The sequence below is a fragment of the Mesoplodon bidens genome, assembly GCF_964165515.1.
Source record: "Mesoplodon bidens genome assembly, chromosome: 9".
Lineage (NCBI taxonomy): Eukaryota > Metazoa > Chordata > Mammalia > Artiodactyla > Ziphiidae > Mesoplodon > Mesoplodon bidens.
Genome location: NC_138166.1, coordinates 22,697,337 through 22,703,382, shown reverse-complemented (window position 1 = coordinate 22,703,382; position 6,046 = coordinate 22,697,337). Strand labels below are relative to the sequence as shown.

At 57.9% G+C, this 6,046-nt stretch overlaps 1 protein-coding gene across 2 annotated transcripts in view; it reads left to right on the top strand.

Annotated features, from left to right (window-relative positions):
* Window positions 1-579: 579 nt before the first annotated feature.
* TNS3 (tensin 3) overlaps window positions 580-6,046 on the top strand; it is a 235,607-nt gene continuing 230,140 nt past the window's right edge. The window contains exon 1 of one of the 2 annotated variants that reach the window (XM_081244808.1): window positions 580-665. The gene's annotated coding sequence lies outside the window, so the exon portion shown is untranslated. Of the gene's footprint in view, window positions 666-1,004; window positions 1,161-6,046 lie in introns of those variants that run through there. The other variant, XM_081244807.1, reaches the window with a different exon arrangement.

Sequence of the window (6,046 nt, the reverse complement as noted above, 5' to 3'; positions counted from 1 at the left end):
CTGCCTTTCCTCCTCTGAGCATCCCTCTGTCTGGGACCTTCTTTCTTGTCCACTCCTGGCCTGCCTAAATCTTGCTCATTTCAAGAGGGCGTGACTTCTAAAGTCTTTCCCGACCCTCTGCCTCCGTTGGCCGGACTTTCCAGGGCTTCCAAAGTATCTTGGGTTTCCTCAGTTACGGCCGTGCTGCTTTATGTGTGCACTACCCCCAGTAGACTGTAAGTCACAGGCGGGCAGTGAGGTTTCGCTTTCTTAGAGCACAATAATTATAGCGCCGAATGAATGAATGAACGAACGAACGAACCCGCTGTGCAGGAACCAGGACTTTGCCTGCCTATTCGGGACCCGCCAGCCCGTGAACACTCTTTGAGTCTGGCCTGCTCAACGGGTCTAATAATTCTCAGTCCCACCTGGCCAACGCAGAGAGGTCGCAGGGCCGCACGGGGCCCCGGGCGCGCCTGGAGCGCGCTGCTTTGTTAGGGCGATGAGGCCAGGTGACCGGCCGGCCCGGGCGTGGCGGCGGCGATTGCCCGCGCCGCCTCGAGGGGGCCCTGCGGCGGGCGCGGCCGCGAGCCAGGAGGACGGGCCCGCCCGCGCGCTGCTCGCGCTGCTCGGCGCCCTGCCTGCTTCGGCCATCGCCCCACGGGACCGCGCCGCCGCTCGCCCAGGTACTGGAGGGGGGCACGCGCCGCCAACCTCTTTGTCTGGGGCGGGCGGCGCCAGCGTCTGCTCCTGGGGAGCGGGCAGGGGGCTCGGGGCGCGCAGGGGAACGGAGCTCCGGGCGCGCGGGGACCTGAGCTGGGGGCGAGAGTTCGGCCGGGGTCCGGGAACGGGGGAGCGGGGCTCAGGGACACAGTCGGGTGAACGCGGCGGGGGGCGTGGGCGGGCTCGGCCGGGGTCCCGGACGTGGTCTGGGGACGGGGGCGCGTGGACGCGGCTGGGGCGCGCGGACGCAGCCGCGGAGCGGGCCGGCTGCGTCAGGGGGCCCTCTGCGCCGGGGCGCCCTGGACGGCGGCGCGGGCCGGAGCGGCACTGTCGCGGCGGCGCCCGGGTGGACTTCGCTCTCCAGGACAGGTTCCGAGACTCCGGGGCGGACAGCCGACTCGGAGCTGCAATGGGAAGGCTCAGGACCCTTCTCCCGCTCTTTGCAAGCGGGCTTTCCGGTGCGTCTCTCTTTCCCTTTCCCTGTGTTGGGCGGGAAGCACGGGGTCCCTTGGCGCTTCCTTCCTGACTTCTGAAGGAGCGGGAAGCGGGCGGGGGCGTGCGGGGCCCGGGCCACCTGCGGCACGTGCCTGCTGCCACGCCGGCGCTGTCGCTGACAGGCAGGAAGAGGGAGGGCCCGGGGCTTGGTGGGCACCGCCGGGGTCTGATAAGCGAGATGGGGTCGTTTGCTTGAATTGATTTGAAAATCTGTGTGGCGGGAAGGGGCTGAAGAGCTCCCCTTGAATTCTTGAGACAGCGCTGGCGGGTTAAAAAAATAAAAGCCCGTGGGGTGTGTGGCCTGCAGAGACCGCTGTTGAGGGAGGTCACTAACCACTTAGAAGTCCCCCAGACCCTGAGGGCGTCCCTGTCCTTCACACACTTTGATCTTCTGGCGGAATTTTCCCCCATTTTCACTCTTTTCTAATGTGAATGCGTGTTCATGGAAGACTCTTGAAATACACTGATGATCATGGAGCACTCTAAAAATTCTGAAAATGTGACTGAAGATTATCATTGCATCGATATCGCAAAGCCCTTCAGAACTAACCGTCTTGGCATTTTGGTATATGTGGTCTGTGCATATTATTCTTTTTGAAGTGCTTTGGTTCTTTGCCTTTTGAAAGAGATTTGTGTGTCCTTGTGATTCTCTCCTCTTTAGGGCCTGGGAGGTTATATTTGCAAATCAATCAACAAGTATTAAGAAAGGCATTTCTGTGCGGAGGCCTGGAGGGGCCAGGGAGTCGCTGCAGCTGGAGGGTGGAGTGGGCAAGGCCATTCTGCGGAGAACGAGGGGACCTCTGTGCACAGGGAGCTGACTGTGGGATCTGGCAGGAGGCCAGGCTCCTGACCTCAAAGACAAAGTAACAGTAATCTTACTTAGTAATTTTACAAAGTAATAGTGACCCCAGAGACGGAGTAATAGCAAAGTAGTAACATGGTCGTAGCAAATGCTTATGGAGTGTTTGCTTGTGCTAAATGCTTTGCATGCATTCGTTGCATTCACCCAAATAACAACCCTTGGAGGCAGCTGGGATTCGTGCTCCATTTTACAGATGTGCAAACTGAGAGGCAAAGAAAGGCTAAGTATATTGTGCAGGTTGTTGCCCAACGTGGTGGTGCAGCCCAGGATTCGGCCAGGTGCAGCCCAGGATTCGGCCAGGACAGTGAGGTTCCAGGGCCCTGAAGTTGCTGCTGCTTGTCTGTCAAGTGGATGCATGTCCTGGCCGCAAATTCCTCAGCTGAGGTGCCAAAGTTAGCAGCAGCAACAGATGAATTATTTCTTTACAAACCAAGGAAAAGATAGAAAAAGTAGTAGCCTCAGGGAACTGGTGCTCCTGGATGCAAACTGACTTGGCTTTTACAAAGTGTAGCTTTGGCACCTATGGGTTTTCAATGGAGCTAGTTGCATACTTTGACCTGGGAGCTAAAGGTCACCAGGTCAAAGTATGTTCCTGGACTGCAGGAGATATTACTGATGGGATTAAAAATGGCCTGGGAATAAGGCAAAAAGGCAAGAAAAGAGAGGGGAAAGGCCAAGAGGGGACGATTTCTCATCCACCATGTGGCGATGGCAGCTTGTACACAAGGCCCATTTTACAGGTGAGTACATTTATTAAATTGCAAAACAGCTGGGGACTAGATCAAACCCAGCCCTCTGGCTCTCCGTGCGTGCGCTGATCCTCCTCTAGGGTCAGCCTGGCAAAAACCACCACCACGCTAGGAGAAAGCCTTTTGTACCCAAACCAAACCCTGCTCCACCCCTGACCCCTGACCCCAAACTCCTATGGGGGCGAGGTGCTGGCTGTTCCTGCTAGAGAAATAGCCGGCCTCCAGCAGGCAGAAAGTTACTGTTGTATCCCAGCCACCCGGTGCATCCACAGCTCCCTGAGTAGAGAGGCTTCCTTACAGTGGCTCTGCTTCCTTTGGAGAGGCCCCTGTTTTGTGGCTGCGTTTGAAGGGTCTTCTGGTACCAGGCGGTGGGTTGGGATGGGGTCCTGGAGGTACACAGACCCTGAACCCTAGGCTCTTTCCTGTGTGACCTAGTAAGCATGGGGGTCATCAGTGACCTAGAGCCGGCCCTATCCCCCTGGAGTCCTTTGCAGTTATCTCTGTTGATCCAGAATAAGGGGTCTGGCCAGTTGGTTAGTTAAACAGGCATTCTATTAACTCAGAGCCGCTACATGTTCCGGCTGTTAGCAAGGGTGTTCAAAATCACCACTGCCTTCATTATTGTCCGGGTTCTGGGCGCTACTCTGGCTACTGAAAGAGTTACTTCTTTGAATCCTCACTGTTAAGCAGAGGTGGGTGCGAGAGGGTGTTGTGTGGCCTGATCTTACCAGGGATGCCCACGTGGAATGATATTTAAACCCCAGCTGTCCGACAGCGAGGGTGTATTTTTCTGTGCTGCCCCACTGATTTTAAAACACCTAGACATTAAAAATTGCCTCAGTCAGAAGGCTGCTGAATGTGAGTTAACTGTCTCTTAGGGTTCAGAAGATGTTTTGAATCTTCCAGTGTGTTGAGTCCCTAGAAAAGGCAGATTTGCTGCTCTGTAGTTGTGAGTGAGCTCAGAGTGGGAACACTTATTTCCTTGATGTCTGTCCTTTCCCCATAAAAGCAGAAAACTAGAATCTCCAGGTTTCTGGAGCTTCCTATTGCACTTTGCACGTCAGGAATGAGTTTGGCGAACCGCACCCCTCCCCCTGCCACCCGCACGCATCATTTTGGTGTGGGTCAGCCGGGTTGTCTGCCTGCCAGAGCCACGAGCCAGGTCCTCTTGCAGGGACATCTCTCTCTCCTGCTCTGTGTGCACTCGGGGTCCCCACTGCGCGCCTGGCCCTGGTGCAGGCCGGCCGGATGTCTCCTACCTGCTGTCCCAGACCCCCGCTGGGGACTGCCTCTGCTGGATAGGAGGGAGGAGGCCAGTGAAGGTGAGGATGACCGCCACCTGGGGCCACTGATAGGAGCCATCAGAATGCCCTACTGTGTCACTGAGGGGAGGATAGTCATCATGATGACCCCTAGACATTTAAAAAGAGCTACGTTAATTTTTTTAAAAAGAAGGCAATGATCTGGTATTAATATGTTTGGTCCCAAATGGGCTAAATTAATGCAGAATTTATGTTTAAGGAGTCTGTGCCAGTGATCAGGAAAATTCCCTCTGGTGGAGCATTTCCTGATCGTGCCAAGGAGGTGCCCCCCAGAGCCACCAACTCCGGGAGAAGAGGTTTCCTCACGTTCCGTGCCCCCCCCATCCCCCTACGCCCGCCCGCCTGGGCTGGAAGCCCTGGCAGCCCTTGGCAAGTATCTCCCCTGCTCCCAGCCTAGTAACCTTGCAAGATTAACGCCTTCTTTTGACGGTGTGGTTACCCATGCGCGATGGGGTGCTTGCTATCCGGGATCAGAGAGATCGTCACCCAACGTTGCCAGGTAACATTTTTGTCTCTGTTTTCCGGAATGGACACTGAGACGCAGTGAGCTTAAGTCATTTGCCTGTGTCATGGGGCTGGTTGGAACCCAGGTCTGTCTGGGGACAGAGCCTGTGCCTGGCCCTCATCCACAGAAGGTGAGTGCCCCCTTGGTCACAGGGGCCTGAGCCTGTGCGTGGAGGGGGTGGTGCGGTGCTGGGCGGGGTCCCAGAGTGGAACCCAGGTCCCTCTGCAATGCTGGGACTTCTTCCCAAGGCCAGGGGTCTCTGTGGTCCCCTGCCCGCGTCACCCCTCCTCGAGGGCCTGGCGAAGGCTCCGAAAGCTCTCGAGTGCCTGCCGTCCATAGCTGGCCGGGGTTCCAGCCGCAGCTGCTTCCTAGGACATGGAGCCTTCGCCCCTCTTCCTCCTTCCTCAGCTCTGACTGTGGCACGTGGCCAGCTGCCTGCCTTCCTCTTCCTCTTCTCCCTGGGGGCTGATAGCACTCAGGACGCCCTGTGCGGCCCGGCTCTGTTCCTAAGATTGGGGAGAATCTGAGGGAATCCTCATTCCAGCTTCCCGAGCGGTGGCCTGCTGGTGCCACTCCCAGCCCGTCTGCGCCCGTGCGCTGGGGGACCCCCCCCAGGTGGGAAGGGTGTCACCTCCTTTCGTCGTGTCTTAGGGGGTGGCAGCCACAGGGTATGACCTGGAACCTCTTGAGCGTAGGTTTTCCGAAGCCGGTGATGAACAACAAACCCCGAGGTTTTAAAGACACACGAATGAGTTAGGTGCCCCAGTGGAAGAAGGTCAAGGCTCTGGAGGAGGAGCAGAGGCAGAGGCAAAGGCAGTGCGTGCAGTGAGGCCCGCCTGGCTCTTCTGTCCAGGGCGAGGCGGCTGTGCCCCGGAAACTCGGGAGCCGGTCGTTTCACACTGGAGGATTCAGGAATCCGCTCCCCTCATTACCCTGGACCACAGCTGCTCTGTGTTGCATCTCACTCATGGCGGAGCCTCCCAGGGCGCGGGGGAGCAGCCTACAGCTGGCCGTGCGAATCGCCCCGGGGCCAGGCTGGGCCATTAGCTGGGGCGTCTGCGTTCTGTACACATTCCTCCGGACGGGCTGCGGGAACAAAAGGGCCCCACTGACTCGGTCCTGGCGTTCTCCTCCGCTCGCAATCCATCACCTTTTTCAGAGGTTTCCTGAGGGCTCACCCCTCACCACTGGTGATTTTGGATGCACATCAAAGGCAGCGTGCTGGGAGGAAAGAGCTGGGCTCTGGCGGCCACAGGTCTGGGGTGGAAGGCGCCCTTTGTCCCGTGACTGCCCTCTCTGTTCCCCACCTGCAGCCCGGGGACATCGCCGCCCTCTGCGTGACTTGTACGGCGCTCCTCCTGGGTGCCGTTTTGTCTGACTGCCGGGGTCATGCGCGTGGCCCTGGATGTCC